The sequence below is a fragment of the Zeugodacus cucurbitae genome, chromosome 6, assembly GCF_028554725.1.
Source record: "Zeugodacus cucurbitae isolate PBARC_wt_2022May chromosome 6, idZeuCucr1.2, whole genome shotgun sequence".
Lineage (NCBI taxonomy): Eukaryota > Metazoa > Arthropoda > Insecta > Diptera > Tephritidae > Zeugodacus > Zeugodacus cucurbitae.
The window spans coordinates 66689373-66710657 of NC_071671.1; the positions used below are offsets into that span (position 1 = coordinate 66689373).

Genomic DNA, 21285 nt, shown 5'->3' on the forward strand with positions numbered 1-21285 from the left:
TCTTCCGCACGCTTAATACGCCACAATTGTCTGCCTCGGTTTTTATTTACTGGGCGACTACTTGCACACAATTTGTGGGTGTATATTGCTAACTCTGGGTCACTGTCATTGCAGGCGACCTTTGCCAGCGCATCATCTTAGCTTAATTGTACGCTTTGTAGGCACTAAAATTTCAACTGATGCTTATATTATTTCCAGCATGCTATTATCGCTTGCCTGTGAAACCCGTGATTGAGTTTTTACACAAATTACTTTACTTTACAGATGGTGTGTTGTCTTGAAGTGTCCTTGAAAGTGTCTGCTTACTTTTTATGCTTCTCTTTCGTGCCTTTTTTATCTTGATATCATCACATTTCCACCACTCATCATTACTCTAAGTTTATCTTTTCACATCTCATCTGGTGTTTTTATTTTTTACTCTGCAGCAGCTGATGTCATTCCAAGTCGCCGGAGTATTTTTTCCTTTCATATTTTCTTATTTTCTCAAACCCACATTCGTTCGTCGCTTTGGGTACTGACCACAGTGCTGTGGCTGCTTCGACCTCCGCTCGTCTTCCTGACATGTATCGAATTTCCTGCTTCTGCTTTTTACTTCCTGCGCAGTTTATATTAAATTGGTATTTATGTATGTACATATGTATGTATGTATATATATTTATAAGGGCTACTCCTTATGCTTCCTTCTCTGAAAGTAATATGGAGATGATTTTGAGTGAAATTTTTAACTTAGGCATAATATATTACATGTTGACCTTCTTCTCTTGACAGTACTATATGGAATCTCAGTTCTATGATATATATGTATGAATAGCCTAAGTTCTCTATATATAGTTCTATAGCTCGCCGATATATCTCTGAGTATTGTAGACTGTGAACTGTGAACACACCTTAATATTATATAAGTTACGCAATCACATTTTCCAAGAAGTATGCAAGACCTTTTCAATATCAGCATGGAGGAAATTATTCCACAGCAAAATATAAATGTCAATATGTTAAGTTATTCAGTTATCTTATTTTACTTTCCGAATAAAATCCATATAATTTTGCTACCAGCAGTTTACATGTTATCCAAACCAATATATTATTAACAAGAATTTCATCAGAAATTCCAGAAAGAAGAGAAAATAATTTAAGCCAAGGGTGCAGGAATCAAGTTATAGCCAAATAAATGCTCCCAGCTAAAATTAGTAGTGAGATTGGAACAGAGCGAAATGAGATAGAAAAGGTAAAATGTGACGTAATGACTGATACAGAGATTTTGAAAGATTCATCAAGGAGGTATTTAAATTATTAAATTATTTTTGAAAATTTTTATGCCAAAAACGGGTCTACGACAGTGATTCTTGAAGACATGATGTGATGTCTTATTCTTAAAGAAATTCAGTAAATAATTTATGGATTGTTTTTAAAATAGTCCGCATTCGATATTATGTTCCAACTTTAAAGTACATTGTGGTTCACTTTATACCTCAGTCAAATAATTATATGTGCATGAACTTTTTGCAAAAAAAATTAAAGATTACAGGTTTGTTATTATTAATGTATACAATATAAAAAAAAAAAAAAACAAAAAATTAACAAATTTCAAAATATTTTTTAAACTATAAAACAGAATTGAAATTTAGGCTAATAGTAAACATTTATATGTGCATTTTACTTTTTTTTAACAGTAAAGCCTATATATTTGAGTTTAACTGAAAAAAATGTTTATTTTAGTTGTCAGTAGAATTGTCCTTATATTTTAAAACTAAATTAAGGCGCTTAATTAGAGAATTAACTACTGACTGTAGAATAGTTATGTAAATATTGGCAAATTTTTGCTTTATGGCTAATTTAATGTGACGTACTGTCTCAAACTGCTTTCCGTTTTGGAAAACCGGAGCAGAGAGGTTCCCCCAGAGATCCTCAATAGGATTTAGGTTCGAACTCAATGCTGCACATTGTAATACCGGAATTTTCCGGTCGTTAAAGATGTTCTTCGTGTGGATTAAAGCGTCATCCTTTCGATATGTCCAGTAATATGCTATAAATATTGCCAGCAAATTTTATTAACTCGCTGTCCAAAAGATCTACATTGATATTAGCATTCATTTGAGTGAATATAAAACATGTAGATAGCTTTCCACAGCAGCAAAATGCAGCCCATGAAATCAAGGTACCGCTTCCAAAACATCGCTTGTAGTAGGACCGTCGTTCCTGGTGTGAATCTCTCCAATATTTCTTGCAATGACCTGGGCCGACCAAATTTAATTTTTTTTTTCGTCACTAAAGACTGTATTCTATCACTCATCGGCACAGAATTGGTATTTATTTGCAAACCTCAAATGTGCTTTATTTTGTCTTTCTTTAGCGTTGGTTTTGATGCCATGGAGGTGTGTTTCAGAAAATGATCTTTATGTAGAATTGGAAAAATTACATTTATTGTGATTTTCTTTCATAACTAGGTCCATATTTGATCGCTGCTTATCAAGTCCGCAACTACTAGCCGTCGAATCATCCTTTCGCACCGATCATCAATGTTGTTTTTCGTCCGCTGCGTCGCACTATACCTTAATTAGAGGGGTTTTTAAGAAATTTTGAGATACAGTTCCGATGTCGTTTTGGTCTAGAGCCATTTTGGAACCGCTTTTATACATTCCTATGATTATTACTTGTTCCTCGGCTGATAAACTAGTACCACGAGGCATTTTAGGCTTAAAGTTAAATAAATGTAATAAAATGTTTAATAATTCATTAAGTTAACGCACCTTCAATAATTTTGAAAACAAATTTTAGCAAAAAAAGATACTATCAGTAAGAAAGATCCGCTAAACTGATTTTGCCCATATAAATATTTACTATGCAATACCCAATTCACAAGCACATTCTTAATGTAACTGTACAACGAACGAGAAAAGTATGAAACAGTTTTCGTTGCATAGTAACGGTAATATATCCATATCTTTTATTCCACATTTACCGAAATCCAAAAAATAACAGTGAATAAGAAATATAAACAAAAGCAGAAATGCACATGTCGTCCCCTCAATATAACAATAGCGTATGTGCTCATATTTCATATTCATACGCCATTATTTTTTTATTGCATATTTAGAATCTCCATCATTGATTCTATGTCTGGTCAAAATTTCGTCAAATTCTACTTCCACAAAAAAAAACAAAAACTTTAAACTCGATTTTCTCAAAACCCAAAAAAATGATACGCTATTGTTATATTGAGGGGACGATATAATTATTTGACTGGAGTATTTGGAAATAGGAAAAAGTCACAGGTAGCCATGTCTAGAGAACATGGGGCATCGTTACAGTATTGTTTTTTGGCCAAAAATTCGCACACACGCAACGAAGTGCGAGCTTTTAACAAAAGAAAATCGCCAAACTAATTAAAAAATACATCTAACCTTTGCGACTGCTACAGACAAAGTAAGCAATGAAGACAGCTGAAAATTTGATCGTACTTCAGGCCAAGTATATCAATACAATAATAAAAAAATTTAACAATTTTTTGAACACATTTCGTAACTTGTGTCAATCATATTAATTTTTACCCTGTAAAATATCAAAAATATCTCTAAGTTTAGACCTGGTTGAAATGAGTTATATATATACATCTGTGAAGTGAATAAAGCAAGTCTAGAAAACATGATCTTAAAATTCTTAAAATAACTTTTCTTCCAAAAACTAACAAAACCATGGCACCTCCGAGCGCCACTGCAAGTTTTGACGAATTTTCCAAAGTGCAGCTTTTTCACCGAGGTGATAGCCAAACTGACAAAAGTAATGCAAAATATCACTTGAAATGCACACATGACACACACGATCCACTTCATAACGTACGCCAAAATGTCATAGCCTGTGGAAGCACACTTGTTTCCGGTTATTATTCCACCTTTGCACGGCTCCGCCGCACAAACTGCATTTGTTGATTTTGTTGTTGTACATCATATTTGTTGTTATTGTTTATTTGTTACTTCATGTTGCGGCGCAATTGCAATGGCTTTCGTGGTGGCAGCAGACGCACACACGTGCGATACATACATTCAAGGCAAGGCATAACATACACACAGGCGCATGCAAATAAGCACCCGCAGTAAATGAAAGCAAATACAAATGTGTGTGTTTTGTATGAGTGTGTGTGTGTGTGTGTTTGCGCTTTTGCTGCGTGCTCATGCATTCGGTTGATGTCATCGGCGTCGTCGCTTACAGCAGGCAAGGAAGCGTTAACTGGGTTGACTCTACGGCAAAGTGAAGAACACGAGCGCATGGCTTGAAACACACACACTCATACTCATATACACTTGTATGCATATGTGTTATTATATAAGAATACATGGACTTCTGTGCGCAAGCAATTGCAGCTTTTTGTTGTTATCAGCATGGCACGTCGCTTGTGTAACAAGAAATGATGTGTGTGCTGGTGCCTCGATTTTGCATATGTGTGGGTGGGTGTGTGTTTGTGAAAACTTTTCTTTTGCCTGATTTCTCGTTTTTAGTTTATTCGAAAGTACACACAAGAGCAACGTTGCTTGCAAGGATGCACCTTACAAACGTGAGTGTATATAACTGCCTACACATAAGCATCCAGGCAGCCTCTTAGCACGCGTGATCTTTTTGTTTATTTATTTATTTATTTTTTTCAACTTTCCCCAAGCACACTTGAACTGTTTCAAATGTAATTAGATTTATTTGGTTGCTTCTAACGAATTTCGTTTTCAAGTTCGCTCAAAACTTTTAATCTCATTTGAAGTATTTTGTTTAAAGAGAGTTTAAATATTTACCAAATGATTTTTAACGGATTTTTTTATTGAATTATTTGCGTGCACGAAATGAGTTTCCAAAGAGTTAATGTCAAATTGGATTGTTTACAGAAGCAACAAGAATATTTATAAAATTTTCCTGCGCAGAAGTTGAGCTTCTTTGGTATAACTCTTTAAGGGAGAAAGAATTTTGAAAATAAAAATAAATTTTATATGCTATTTCTAATATAAAAAGCCTATCATTGCCTTTAAATTATAAATAAAATCATCTCCTTTAACATTCAAATAAATAGTCTCCAGAGCACCAATATGAATATACGTTGCGTATACGCCGTGTCACACACAATGCAACCCTAAGGCATTGCGCTATAATTTAAGCATTATTGTTACTTTCTCTATTACAGCTTTAAGAGAGAAATCCCACACACAATCGTAATAAGCATAAAATATGCTATAAAACTGGCATTTGCAGGCAGAAGCTGCCTCGTAACTACTCATATTGAGATCCACATACTCTTATGTTCCTGTTTGTATGAATGCTGCAAACCAAAAATGCTGCTCATATTTCTTTATTCAGATTTCAAAATGCCTTGACAATGCGTAGCAGTGGCTTTGGAAATATGAGCACTTCATATTGCTTAAGTTCATAAGCAACCAACTAACTGACCTAATTCTCATTGCTGCCATATGCAGCACCACATACAGTTATATACACATGCATGTAAGTAAATAAAAGCGTACTTAGGCCGCTGTTAAGTAGAAGAAATTGCAACCATTTATTTGTGTATATGTGTGTAAACTAGCTTGGTTGAACTGACAGCAGATATTTTTGTATAAATAGTAATCTCTGTGGTTGTCCTTGTGGCTAGCAGTTATCAACATGCATATTTTTATTTTTACGAAGAGTTTTAGTATACTATTATATATTTTATATTCATTCAGATTTTACGACGACATAAAGACATAAAAGTTTTAACATATTTAAATTGGTTATGGTTAAAAAAGTACGCCAAGTAAAAAGGTGTCAATTTTTATTATTTATTATTTTTTAATTTCGGAGCAGATGTTGAAGAAATCTCTAGATTAAAAATCACTTTAATAAAATCAAAAAAATATATATAATTTTCGGCTTAGATATTTTGATAGAAAAAGCATGACACACCTTGGTTTCAAACCTATAACCAAAATGACGTAGCACAGTATACAACCTATTCCACTATCTTCATATCTATAGATTTAAATGACTTAAGATCCAATATTAAGGGGTTACATGGGTTTCATGGGTTCAAAAAATCGATTTTTTTGCTTATTAATTTCTACAACATCTCAAGAATATTATCCTACATTTTCTAGTCGATCCGAATAATAATTTCGGAGCTACAGCCTTTGGATGGTGTGCACTCCAAGTCGTTTTTCTCGGAACTGTGTTTTCAAAGTCGGTTGTCGAATGTTCTCGAAAGCTACTCAACCGATCTTAATGAAATTTTGCATGATACTGATATTGACATATTCGATATACAATTTACACGTGTTTGGACGTAGGATTCTTCTTTTTCAATTACAACTATTAAAAAAAATATCTCAAGCAAATTTGACTGAAATTTTTATTTTTTTGGAAAAAATTCTGCCAAAATTAAAATTTTTACATTTTTGTCTCTCCTTCGATCAAGCACGAGTTTATGGTCTTAACTAAAAACTCTTATTTTAGTTTTTTCGTTTTAGATGATCCTGTCAGCAGTTATGCTGACAACGCGGACGAACCTTTTTTCCGAGGGATCACCGGAAATGACGTCACAATGGAACTGTTTAATTTTCTTTTTTGAAAATTTCAGAAATTATGCTTTAAATATGTATCTCTAAGACAGAAAAAAGTTTGAATTAAGTAAATATTTTTTTTATTGAAAATAGGCCTTTTTTACCGGACAAAACCCACGTAACCCCTGTTGTTGTTGTTATAAACAATTTTATTAACGATGACCAGTTTTACGAAACAAATATCTGTTTGGCTTAAAAAAATACTACAATTTTAAATTTTCTTTCTCTGAAAAGATTACACTTTTTTATTTTTGATCCCTTTCGCCCTTCAAAAATAAAATAAAAATAAAAAATTCCAATTAGCGGCATACCAACAGCCGTCAAAAGCACACAATCAAAATAATGCAACAAAAAATATTTGCCTAACGAACATACGTGACTGGACTCAAAGGATATCAGATAAAAAGTACTACACACACAACCAAACACTCAAAAAGCCATACACATGCAGTTATATATGTACGTATGCATTTTCAAATCTAGTTTTTGTATTTTTCTGTCTTTTGTTACTGTGTACAAATGTGATTATTTTTGTGACTGACCTCATGCATTGTGATTTATACAAACAAGATAAGCGATGACAAATTATACCCAAAAAACAACATCATCGAAATTGATACACACACACAAAGCTGTGTTAAAAAACTGTCTTGCAGATAACAAGTGGATAGAAGAGTGAAGCGAACGAGAAAGTGTGGTTTTAAATTTCAATTTATATAATTTGCTTTTGAAAGCAAACATTAGTGATGTGGTGATTAATCAATTTCTGTTGTTGTTACGCTTCATAGTGACCCTGCGTTGCGGTTTCTTCTCATACTTTCATTAAATCCACTCAGCTGTCAGTGCCGATATTCAGTCAAGCGCGTATCAGTGGAGCTCAGTGAAAGCAGAGTTTGAGTAAAGTCTGTTGTAAAGTTACACGCTATTAAGCAACAACAACAATAAATTGCCAGACAGCACAGGACCTCGACCGACGAATTTAATTAGGGTCGCACCTGCGGTTTTTTTTTTGTTATCTTTTTGTGTGGGCAATTATTAGACACTTATCAATAATGCTGGAAATATCGATTGCCTAATTTCAGCTATTTTCATGATATGTTTGTAATATTTTGTACGTATTAGTAAGTACATATTTTTTTATGGCTGCATATCGAATTTCTTCAATTTTATATACACTTTTCCATGAAACACAGACACGTGGATAACAAATATTATCAACGGATTTTTGTACTCGAGCCAAGACCTTATAATCAAGACTGATATAACGTTTGATTCCTGAACACTTATTTAAATTCTTAAGCCGCAGATGTCGATCTGTCGTTTAACTATTATGTTGATGAATAGTCCCATATATTAAAGAGTATTTTGAGGTACATCCGAATATGTTTAATTAGCCAGAAAATAAAAAGCTTAGCGAAAGCTTAATGAAAGCTTAACATGAATTAATGAAAGTTCACCATAAATTAATGAAAGCTTAGCAAGAATTAACGAAAGCTTGCACAAAGCTTCTGAACTTTGACGCAAGTAAAGATTATATGGGGTCACCTAACACCCTTACTTGGTTCAATTGTGTATCTTTACCTAACCTAACAAAAATATTAAGCTCCCTAGACAAACGAAATTCTTTGCATTTATTCTTTCGTAAATCCTCTCTTTTATATAAATTTTCCATTCGTTTAAGCATCTCAATATGTATTTCCTACTGGAATCATTTTTTTTTTCAACTTTTTAAATGAAAATATCCGTATGTGTTCGTTAATTTCCGACACCACTTTGCAGCTGTTTCCTCGAGTTTGTTTAATTTACCATAGGTTTTGTTAGCTTTCTCCTTGCTGTGCCCTTCTACAACTCTTCTCTCTACTGTGTCGTTATTTTCTTGTTGTATTTTCCACTTTGCTGTATTGAAGCACAAACCCTCCCTACCTCAACTCGAAACTCTTTCCTCTAGGAGCGCACATTTGCGCTTAATGTTGCGTCAGCAGTTACGTATCCAACAGAAGCTTACTTTCGCACATACACTCGTATATACTCGTATATATTTATTTATCTTTATATAAGTTTGAATGTTTGTATGTAAGTATAGACTTTGACGTCGCAATTTGGGGATTTTACTGTTGTCACTGTCACATTAAGTGTGTATTGTGTTATGTAGCCATGTATACTATGTTTTTATTGTTACTACTACTATTGTTGTTGTTGGTGTGCTAATTTATTTGTTGTTTTAACGCTCATTGCTGTTATTTTGACAGTCCTGCTTTTTGGTATGTGACAATTTGTCGTTCCATTTTCCACTTTCGCACAGTGAACAGTTAAGCGACCAACATTGTGTATATATATATACACATATGTATAGTGTTTCTGGGTGTAAAAATATATCTTCCCTTAACCGCGCGACACCCTTCACCATCTTCAGTACACTCTATCTTAACTGTTTCACCCATTTGTGGTTGTTGCTTTTCGGCTCTGGCTTTGGAGATAATTTTCTTGCTGTTGCCGTTGTGGTGTTTGCGGGATTTTGGTGATATTTCGGCTGTATAATTGCCAATGCGGTACTTTTCGACAGAGTTGCCAGCCATTGCATATGTATCCATGCACACACGCGCTTATCTAGAATATATACTCCAGTATATATATTTACACTTAAGTACAGGGGTTAATCAATACGGAGAAATGTCAATGTTCGAAGACAAATGACGTTGATGCGGGAAGTTGACAGTTCATTGTGCATTTTCATCTGTCACCGAATAAACAAGAAAACAACAAGGCTAAAGCAAAGACGGAATTGTGCCTTAATTTTTATTTGACAGTCAACTTTATCATTTGTAGTTATCTGCTTTGAATAGGCTGATAAAAGGTGGTTGCGATTATGTTGACTATAATTCTAATCATATTTTTAATCCTTGAAAGACTGAATAGCAGCTGAGCGAGGTTAGTTAGGTTATAAAGTGGCTTATTTTGCTGTGCAGCCAACGTCCTATGAAGCTTCATTTTAAACTTGATTTATTTTAAGGAGATTATCACTAAACCAGAAACTTAAAAACAAATGTATGTTCAGCATTTTTCTGTGATAACCATTCACACTTTCATATGCAAAAAAAATCCTAATAGCTCATAAATAAATGTCTATCCATTCAGTCACTTACTATGAATTGCTCCTCGTAGACTCCTTAAAGATCGTTTAATCCTCCGAAGACAATATTTGGTCGTAGAGTACAAGAAATATCGACCTACTTTAAAATGTTGCTTCGATCTGAGTTTGTATTTGGCTCTTTATTTGATAGATCACTGAGAAGATTTAATGTAATTTTCATGAGTCCACTTCTCTCTCTCTCTTTGGTAGGAATATGTTGGTGCAATCCATTTGACAAATAACAATACGACAATAACAATGAAAAACATTAAGTATTTGTGGCCCTATGATCATTGAAGGAGTAGCAGGAACTACGAGGGCTGCTATATATATTTCTGGCCTAGGCAACACTAAGTGTTGCCAGGTGCAATCTGAGATTTCCATTGGAAAGTTCGACATTTTTTAGCATAACATCACTCAAAACGTTTTGTCATTTAATCGAGAATTGTTTTATTTACAGGGAATTAAAAAATTCATCTCGGCCAAAAAATGGAATTAACTCGTGAACATTTTCGTGCGATCATTTTTCACAACTTTCGATGTGGATTATCGCGACAAGAGTACATCGATGAACTAAAATCTTTGTATGGCTATGAAGCACCATCCTATAGCACTGTGAAAAACTGGTACAACGAATTCAATCGTGGCCGACGCTCGCTCAAAGACGAATTCCGTGAAGGTCGTCCAAAAACAGCCGTTGTGCCAGAAAACATCGGTGCCGTACGTGAACTGATAATGCAAGACCGTCATGTAACATACCTTCAGATAGAGGCATGTCTATGCATTTCTCCCACCAGCATACATTCGATATTGTATGAACACCTGGCCGTAAAAAAAAGGTTTGTTCTCGTTGGATCCCGCACAATTTGACAATCGCTCAAAAAAAGGCTCAAAAAAAGTGCTTCGAAAATTGGTTTGAGCGCATGCAAAAGTGTATCAATCTTGATGTAAAATATTTTGAAAAACAATAAAACCATTTTCGTTGATAAATATTTCTATTTTCATTATTAGGCCAGAAATATATATAGCAGCCCTCGTAATATATAACATAAGTCGAACCATAGGATGTTGAGAGTTTCTGTTCTCCAAAACGAGAGAGAATCATATGTACAATTTCCATAACAGAGGTCAATAGATGACTCGAACAAAGGAATCTACGATCTCAGGACTCTCACGGAATTTTTGCTAATATAATCTGTTTCTGGAGCAGTTGAACTCAATTAATTAATTATTAATAGTTTTTGAGGAATAATACCTAAAAATTAATATAAGAGAATCAAAAAAATTGCATCGTGAAAAGAAGGATAATGATGGAACTGCTTATAATCGATTATAAAAATATTCCTATATTAGTTTGAACTCAACCGAATGTGTCCTTATGGCAATTATTTGTGCTGTACTATCTTAAATATTTAGAAGTAATTAGTATTCCCATGCTTTTAAATAGAAAATGAACTCGGTTGTGGTAGTAATTGTGGAACAAATCCGATTATTATAGAATAGAAAGTCAACAGATTTTTTAAATACGACCATAACCATCAACATACCTCAAAATCAACCGATTTTGTAGATTATTGCAGAATAGAAAGTTAAAAGTTTTTTTTAAATGTGGATCGTATCGAACCGAAAAGTTCTTAGGTCAGGTCACGCTTGTACCTTCCTACTAACGCAAAGCCATTCATTCTAAGAACACCCAACGAAGTCAGGTTGTGGCTTTTAGAGCATCTGTTCGCTTCGGCTATTTGCCTTACACCAATTAAGCGAAATCAATTAGCTGAAGATAAATGCGAGATCACATACACAAGCATAGGAGGTATGTAGGGCATGTAATTTACTATTCCGCGGCTAATTGTTTGCGCTGCAGGCACTTCACCAGAAGGGCTTCAGCTTCATTAAACTAACACGAACACACACTCAATACAGGCGCAGCGAATGCTAATGGTTTCCATGGCGCTCTCTATGCATACCATGCCCCAGTCAAGCGACACAAATGTAATGACAAAGCGACGCGCGCATAAGGCTCATTAATCTCACGGCAGCAGCAACAAACGAATTCATAATCAAACAAACAGCAAACGCACACAAACACACGCATTTTTATATATAATTACATATACAAGGAAATGTTCGTTCGTGGCATCCAAGAACTAGTAGAGGAAACAATTGTTGAGGAAGCATTATGAGTAAATAGATTTTAATTAAAATTGCGGCGAAAAATACTGTGTATAAATGTGTAGGTGTGTGTTTAACGGTTTTAATTGGCAAATAGAGTAAAAATAATTAGCTACTTAAGCGTAAATAACTAAATGTGTATTTTGCATTAATTAATATGTTGACAGCATTATTCTATGTATAATACAGTAGTAGTAGTAGTAGATAGCGTTATGTGACTAGTTAGTTGGCGCGCACTACTTACATTCGTTTGTATGTGTATTTTGAGGCCGCTGTAGCAAACTGGGGGCAAAAATTAAGTTCAAGCTGCGGCTGCTTCGAGCGCTTTAAGCTGTTTTTATGCAAAAGCTGAGCGTTACTGTAGTTACGTTAACACCTTAGCGTCGTATTGCTCAAGCGTTTGTGTGCTTTATGACGGGCGCTTAATGGCGGCGATGTGACTGCTAATGTATTGTATTAATTACTATATATATATATTTATTTATTTGAATATTTGTTTATGTTTATGGTAGCGTACAGCTGGCGTAATGGCGTTTGTGATGACGTTGATGGCGTGCGTGCTGTTGTTTGCAAGCAAAGTAAGAAAGTAAGAAAAGTGTAGTATGCTTTTAGGCGCTTATGCGTGTGGAGTGGAGTTTGCTTGCTAATGGCCAAATGGTAGTGCGAATGCAGTCAACTGGAATAAGAATATGGAAAACCTTACTATTTACTAACAAAAGCAAATGCCAAGTGTCATTGAAGCGATGATGAATGAGTGTGTAAATGGGAAATGGAGTAAGGAATTGAGCGGGCAAAGAAATTGTGAATGAAATGCGTTGGTGTTTGCATGAGTGTTTTTGGCTGGTATCAATGTATCTACCATTAATCTATTATATGCATATATACTGTTAGGTCATAATTTTTAGTTTTTCACTCTAACACCATGAATGATTTTAAACAAGAATATATTTGTTTTTTGATTTTTTTTTAATATATTAATGTTGTCGTCTTCAAAATAGTCCCCATTTGATATTATGCACTTCTGCTAGCGCTTATCCAATCATCGAAACACTTCTGAAACACGATTTTTGGAATAGCCTTTGGCGCTTTCAGCGATTTCTTGTAAAACAACGACCCCTTAAGGTTCTCTTTATTTTTGCAAACAGGAAAAGGTCACACAGAGCCGTATCTAGCGAATATGGAGACTTTGGCAATGTTACAGTATTGTTTTTGGCAAATAATCAAAGAACAAGAAACGAAGTTAAATAAAACAAGTAAGGAAAGGCTAAGTTCGGGTGCAACCGAACATTTTATACTCTCGCAATTTATTGAAGAAATTTTATTAAGATAACACAATTCGACCCATAAATTCGGTATAAAGTTTAATAGAATAACGAAAATCGTCATATATAGTATATGAGGGCTGAGGTAATTCCGGAACCGATTTCATTCATTTTCATCAGCAAGGTACACTATATCCAAGACTATAAGCTCACCGTATTTTTGAAAAACCTATAATTAGGTATATGGAGATGTTATGACCCGATTTTAATAACTTTTGGAACAGAGACACACTATTCGAAGAAAACAATTTCCTGTGAATTACATTAAATTATCTGAGAGATTTACCCATATTTTCGGTAAAAATTTATCCTTAGGCGCTGAGTTCAATATGTTCGATATCTATATATATATATATATTTGGCGTAGGAACCGCTTTAAGCGATTATAGCCGAATCCACCAGAGCGCGCCACTCATTCCTCCTTTTTGCTTTTTGGCGCCAACTGGAAACACCAAGTGAAGCCAGGTCACTTTGCACTTGGTCTTTCCACCGGAGTGGAGGTCGTCCTCTTCCGCGGCTTCCTCCAGCGGGTACTGCATCGAATACTTTCAGAGCTGGAGTGTTTTCTTCCATCCGTACAACATGACCTAGCCAGCGTAGCCGCTGTCTTTTTATTCGCTGAACTATGTCAATGTCGTCGTACAAATCGTACAGCTCATCGTTCCATCGTCTGCGGTATTCGCCGTTGCCAATGTTTAGAGGACCATAAATCTTGCGCAAAACCTTTCTCTCGAAAACCCCAAGAGTCGTCTCATCGGATGTTGTCATCGTCCACGCTTCAGCGCCATACATCAGGACGGGAATAATGAGCGACTTATAGAGTTTGATTTTGGTTCGTCGAGAGAGGACTTTACTTTTCAATTGCCTACTCAGTCCAAAGTAGCACCTGTTGGCAAGAGTGATGGTCCGTTTTCGACAATTTTTTCACAAGTGAAGCCAGAGATGATATGCACTATTTGTGTAAAGTTTTATTCCTATCTTCATTGGTTCCTTGTATTTACATTATAAAGTGAAGGAATAAGATGGAATTCAAAATTGAGTTATAAGGAAAGTAGTCGTGGTTGTGAACCGATTTCGCCCATTTTTTGTCCGTGTTATCAGGGTGTCAAAAAAATATTATATACCGAATTTCATTGGAATCGGTCTAGTACTTCCTGAGATATGGTTTAAGTGGGCGATGCCACGGCCAATTTTCAATTTTGTAAAAAATCTGAGTAACAGCTCCCTTCTGCTATTCCTTCTGCAAAATTCAGTGTTTCTGACGTTTTTCGTTAGTTAGTTAACCCACTTTTAGTAATTTTCAACTTAACCTTTGTATGGGAGGTGGGCGTGGTTATTATCCGATTTCAACTATTTTCATGGTGTAAGAGAACCGACAGCAGAAAGTTTGGTTTATATAGCTTTATTGGTTTTCGAGTTAAATAAAAAATAACCGATTTGTGGGCAGGACCACGCCCACTTCCCCAAAAAAAATTACATCCAAATATGCCCCCTCCTAGTGCGACCTTTATTCCAAATTCTACTTTTATAACTTCATTTATGGCTTAGTTACGACACTTTATGTGTTTCTGGTTTTCGCCATTTTGTGGGCGTGACAATGGTCCGATTCCGCCCATTTTCGAACTTAACCTTTTTATGGTGCCAAGGAATATTTGTGCCAAGTTTCATCAAGATATCTTCATTGTTACTCAAGTTACAGCTTGCACAGACGGACAGACATCCGGATTTCAAATCTACTTTTCACCCTGATCACTTTGGTATATATGACTCGATATCTAACTAGGTGTTACAAACAACCGTTATGTGAACTAAACTATAATACTCTCTTATCAACTTTTGTTGCGAGAGTATAAAAATATGAACAAGTGAACTTTTGGACAACTGGAAATTTTGAAATTCCTGTTAGTTTTTGAACACACTTCGTATATGAGAAAACGATTAACATTCTGGGGCTACTTGAACACAGGTAATGTTATAACATATTTTGACCGCAAAATGCCCATTAAGTGTTACTAGATCGGACTCAAAAAGTATTTAAAAGTTAATTGGGCCGTCAATATAGAAATACGACGAATCGAAACCTTTTCAGAGAAAAATTTTGAAACGATTTATATGTAAATTATAATGTTCACAAAATACCATACCATCAACAGGACTCAAAATTATCCAAAATTGTTTATTTTTCTTCGGTTGAACATACCTTACACAGAGGTACGCTATGAGGAACTGTCTTTGAATTTAATTAATATTACAATTAGTGTGTTTCTTGAGTCGGCGGGGGTTTATTATACTTCATTGACCTTGAAAGGGTTGAAAAAGTTACTTTATGAATCAAAGGCTCAACAGACAACTTGCCCTCACTGGCTTGGAAAATACAGTGGAACTTCTCTAACTCGAATCACCATAATCCATAAAAAACTTCGCGTTAGAGAGACTTCGACGATACGTTAAAACATGTTTTCTGTAATTTTGTTTGCTGCACAGCGGTATTGTTTGGCTCTTGACGTCTGTATCTCATGCTTTTGTAACACGATTTATAAAATCTATAAGTGTAATATCATTGTTTTTGTTCACCTCCATAGAAAGACTCTTTTAAAATTCTGCCTCGATAGTAAAATTTTAAATTTTGTATTATGCCCTGGTCGAAAAGTTCGATTAATGGAAGGAAATCTTTATGACAATTATTACTTATGTTGCCAATTCAAAAGTTCGAGTTATGAATAACTTCGAGTTAGAGAAGTTTGAGTTATAGAAGTTCCACCGTATTTGATGTTTATCACATTAATGCAATGATAATCATTACGTATACTCGAATATATCGCTTTTGACTAAATATAAATTTCTAATTTTTGAAACAAAACTAATCGTCATTTTTTCTCCAAATAAATTTAATTTTATTAATAATAAAGTTGTATAAGTAAAATCTGAGCAACGATAAAAAGAAAATTTGAGTTTGAAATCAAAAAATAATTAAAATAAAATGTTATATTTATCTACAATTGGATTCAAACAAACATATGTATTTTCATGAGAATTATTTTCTCAAATTATAACAGTATCTATTCCAGATATAACGGACGTTATTCTAAAAACTTAAAAGTTTAAATTGTATGCATTGCGTTTTTTATGGCATACCCCCAGGCGCACAACGTGACACTTTTTACAATTTCAAAAAAGAATTGAAAAATATTTGTGTGCTAATTCCTAGTGTACACATAAACTCCGCAGAATATCCGCTGTTGTCTACAAATATCTGCGTCAGTATATTTAAGCTAAAAAATGTATCTACGCTGGTCATCCGCACACTGACTTAACCGCGCGACGCAATGCAATAAATAAATAAATGCGACGCAAATGGTTGGGTAGCGGTGCACAGCTGCGCGCACGCACATACGGTACATTACGAAGCGCACATACAGGCGCTTACAATAATAAACCGTTATTTATATAAAATTTACTAGGTGTGTGTGTGTGTGTTTACTAGCAGCTGTGTATGGTCCAATGATTGCAATATATTCCGCTTCATTTTTATTATTTTTTATTTTCTACTGTTTTACAGCTTGTGCTCGATTTCGCTCCAACAACAAACACACAGACACTAAGTGATACATAGCTACTTCTATGTAGCCACTCACTTACTTACAAACAAATCGATAATTTTTTTCTTCATCTAAAAATAGCGTAAAGGAAGTCAGGCAGCCTAGGCAGAGTAGCAGGTGCATGGTCGTTGGGTCGTAGGGTCGCTGGCTGGATTGTTTAGCGTGTGCAGGATTTGGGTTGGGTTGTGTAGGCATGAACGATGATGAGTGTGATTAAGTGTTTGAATGTGTGTCTGTTTGATTGCAGCTGTTTAATTGTAAGCTCTTTCAACGCTTTATAGCTATTAAAAAAATATTGTTTTATAAATTTTTATTTGTGTGCCTCATGCTTTGGCATTTCTACTCTATTCAGCTGTGTCTGTCTCTACATATAATTACGATTTATTATTTAGATTCCATTGCACAATCCAATCGTCAATCATTTTAACTATCTGTGACACTACTTTCTCTTTCTATACTTCTTCTATATGTATATTCTATATGTTGGTGTCCACATTATAACTGTATGCTGCACTATAAAAATCGCATCTGCCTCTAAGTTTTGTCTATATTTCTACAGTTAACTTACTTACTTTACGTTACCTTTTCTTCTGTTGTATTACAGCGCTTTGTGGCTGGCCTATTTGTTAGCTTGCGCTTCGACTTGTATCCGTGTTGGTTGTTGTTGTTGTTATATTAGTGTTGCTTTAGCTGCTGCTGCTGCGGCGGTCGTGTAGTGGTGGTGTTGGCAGCTGGCGTTGCGCGTTTAGTGTTCTCAATTGAATTCAATTTGTTGCGATTCTAAGAAACGCTTGCACACACACTCATGCACTGTTATACACATAGATAAGTGTGTACAAATGTATAATAAACCGTTAGTAGCGTTTTAATGTTTAATCGCTCGACACACACACACACTCGCTGCTGTGCTGGTATACTTATTTTGTCAGTTTAATTTTCGCTTACACGCCAGCAACCTTTGTGGCCCGTTAAACTACTTTTTCAACTGCGTTTGGAAATTTCGAAATTTTCTGCACACACAAGCACTTCAATTTGGTTACAAGCTGCGCGTTTTTTTCAACTTTTTTTTCTTCAACACTTCATATACTCTTATATAGCAGCACTGCACGCTCGTTTTGTTGGCTGTTTTTGCGTTGACTACTGATTTTTTCACGTCCCGTAAGGATACTAAAGGAAAATTCGTTGCGCCACTGTGGCTGACTGTGTATTGACTTCGCTGCTAAGACAGACACTAAGCAAGCGAGGCGAATGCGGCGAATTGTGCGTTTGTTGTATTTGCTGGCGTTTTTCGTTTCTTCGCTGCTCTGCGCTTCTCTTCCACTTCGCTTTGTTGGCGAATTCGTTTGTCGTTTGTCTCTCACCTCCAACGCTTTCCCCACTCAAATGTTTGCTGTGCAGAATGAGCGCTTATGAAATGTAAAACCCAACTTCTTTTGCGTTCACTTAAAATAATGTTCAGCAGCTGCTGCGTATACGCAACTTTTGTCTATATCTTTCGTTGTCTACACTACGATTTTTTTTTCCTAACGACCCACTTTATTTGCACCGTTGCTGCTGGTATATGCCACTAAACTCTGTGCTCTTGCTTGTGAAAATCGATGAAACGCTCGAAAAAGGTATCTCAAACAATGAAGACTTGCAAGCTTTAGTTCGCCGCATATACGGCGAATTCGTAAGCTTCGCGGAAAACACATATTCGTTAATACAATAAATGTATTTGACGCTTGCGCTGTGTGAACGAAAGTTTTCCCAAGGAATGAATGGGAGCGTTGTATCAGCATTTTGTTGTTGTTGCTGTGAAAATATATTGTACAATGTGCAGGTGTATGTGTGTAGAGTCATGAGCAGATAATAATTTATATTCACACAATCTTTACGTGCATATTATGGCGTACAAGGTACAGTGGCTTGTTTGTTGACTGCATTATAATTAAATTTATATTTCCTTATCAGCCAAATTCAACTTGCGCCTAGTTGTAGACTACCTTTTATATATTTAACTCTTATTTCAAGCATTATAGTCTACATTTAGGGTGACTTTTAAGTTGAATGTATTGTTAATTTAACAGAAGGTACTTTTGAAGTTGTATTTACAAAGTGTGTTCAAAAAATAACGGGAATTTTTAAATTTCCAACTGTCAAATATTTTATTATGTTGATTTACATGGCCCCTGAAGTATGATCAAATTTTCAGCTGCATTCATAGCTGTCTGTATATTCGTGAATTCTTGCCCAAAAACAATACTCCATATTCTCCAGACATGACTTCGTGAGACTTTTCCCTGTTTCCAATAATAAATAGAGCCTTAAAGAGCTTTACAAGCATACGAGCAATCGCTGCTCCAAAAATCACGTTAGAGAAGCATGTTTCGGCGATTGAAAGAAACGCTCTCATAAGTGAATAATATCGAATGAGTACATGGATGTAAACGAATGAATCACCTTTTTTTCAAAAAAAAGAAAAATCCAGTTATTTTTGAACACATTTGTATGTTCCTTTATAAAACTCAGAGATTTGCTCCTAATAGCAGACTACAGTTTTATACATTTTACTGGAATTTCTTACCGAAAATGAATCGTAGTCTACATTTAGGGTGACGTTCGTGATTATTTTCTTCGAAGAATCATTTGGCTCCTGCTTTCAACTCTATGTTCCCTTTATATTCGAAAAATTATATTGCAATCTTCTTAAACTCCGATCTAGAGTTTTGAAGTTCAACCCTTTTGCTCAATTATTGGAAAATTATACCAGAAATTTAACTAAGAAATTAATAAAATCTTTTCAAATAAAAAAATTAAAATTTTGTTTTTAACCAGAACACTGTGCCCATTGTCTGACACAACCATTGCAAGTTTTATCAGTATAGCATATAAATGAGAAACTATGTGTGCCGTTTATGGCTATGTGGATCCATTTATGTATTATATACTCCCTTTTACCCACACACACAGAAACTCACAGAATGGAGAGCGCTTTTCTCTCTCACTAAAATCAGATTCTTATCAGTTTCTGCGTCGCTGTCAGCCACCTCTATCAGCAAGCAAGTTTCAGCGTTCCCATTCGCTCTCCCACTCTCTCACTCTCTCTTCCAAATGCAGCGCGCTAAGCTGCCAGCTTTACGCCCACACGACACTATATGGCGAAATGTGCGTAAATTTTCGCTTCAACTGCTCGATGCGTGCAAGTGACAAGCTAACTTTGGTTATATGAATGCGTCTGCTTGGCTGACTGACAAATATTTGGCAGAGTGCTTATGACAAGTCATCACTAACATACACAAACTACAGCTAACGGTAATGTGCAGGTATATAATGTGTTTGATACTCACATATACATGTAATGAGCGTTTTCCCTTATCTTACGCGCCATTAATTCATCAGACTAGCGTAGAACGCCTGATAGTAGGCTTTTAATTTTCATTGAGGCGCACATATACTTATAGCTACGTTTCTATAAAACCCACTATAACTATAGCCAACAACAATAAAGCAGCTGGTCACATATGGCTGATTAATACGAGCATTTTTGACAACCGTCCTCAAACAGCTGTCAAATATGGTACATCAGCACTCCACCCCTCGCTCTGTGTGTATCATCGCGCTTTTCTCTGCGTCTGTAGCCCTCGTCAAAAAGCAAAAAAGAATTGGAGCGTTAAGTCCGTCTGGTTTTTAGAGTGAAAAGTGCCACATTTGATTACAAAGGTAAACAGAAAAATTCCATGCGAGTTTTATCATCTTTGTGTTTGTGTTGTGTTTGTATCAGTGAATACACAGGTTCAAAAAAATTGTGTAAAGGCATTTTGCACAGCTTCAAGTTATATAATTTTGTGTACATCTATATATACATAGGTATTTAGGTATATAAGCTAAGTTGCCTTTTGTGTGCACAAACAACAATATACATATATTCTAAGCTACGTATTGTCCCGTTATTTTGTGTGGGCGTTAGAGTGTGTTGCTGATGCTTTATTGATGGTGAATTATAATGAAGCGTCAAGCTGAAGGGCTTCAATCAAAGTTGAAGTACAATAAAGGAAATCAGATACATGTTAGCTACAAGCCAGCACATATACAAACATACATACATATATAGATACATGTGCTCGCATAAAAAAATCCCTTGTGTGGAATTTATATAATATTAAGATTGCTTTTGTATTGACGACTTCGTGCGCAGAATATGTGCATAACAGGAAAATAGCCGTTTTATGTTGTAAAAGTCATTGAATATTAAATGAAATACTTGTTTTGTCGAAGCGGAAATGGATGCTTGAAACTCAAGGTGTAAGTAAGTTCCGGGCATATTCATTTATAGGAGGTATACTGCTTTCATGTAGAGACCAAGGTGGTAATCTGGTAACCGATGTCCAGGGCATACTGGAATTATGGAGGGAACACTTCTCTGACCTGTTGAATGGCAGTGAAAGTACAACAACAGGAGTTGGCGAACCCGATTCCTCAATCGATGATGATGGAACAGATGTTCC

At 35.4% G+C, this 21285-nt stretch overlaps 1 protein-coding gene across 6 annotated transcripts in view; it reads right to left on the reverse strand.

Annotated features, from left to right (window-relative positions):
- The window catches only part of Rab3 (ras-related protein Rab-3), a 29296-nt gene extending 10892 nt beyond the window's left edge, over positions 1-18404 (reverse strand). Inside the window, exons 1-2 of one of the 6 annotated variants that reach the window (XM_054233879.1) lie at positions 17381-18404; positions 12122-12317 (exon numbers count right to left, since the gene is read on the reverse strand). The gene's annotated coding sequence lies outside the window, so the exon portion shown is untranslated. Of the gene's footprint in view, positions 1-12121; positions 12337-17370 lie in introns of those variants that run through there. The other 5 variants (XM_011183285.3, XM_054233880.1, XM_029039895.2 and 2 more) reach the window with 5 other exon arrangements.
- Between the last annotated feature and the right edge of the window lie 2881 nt (positions 18405-21285).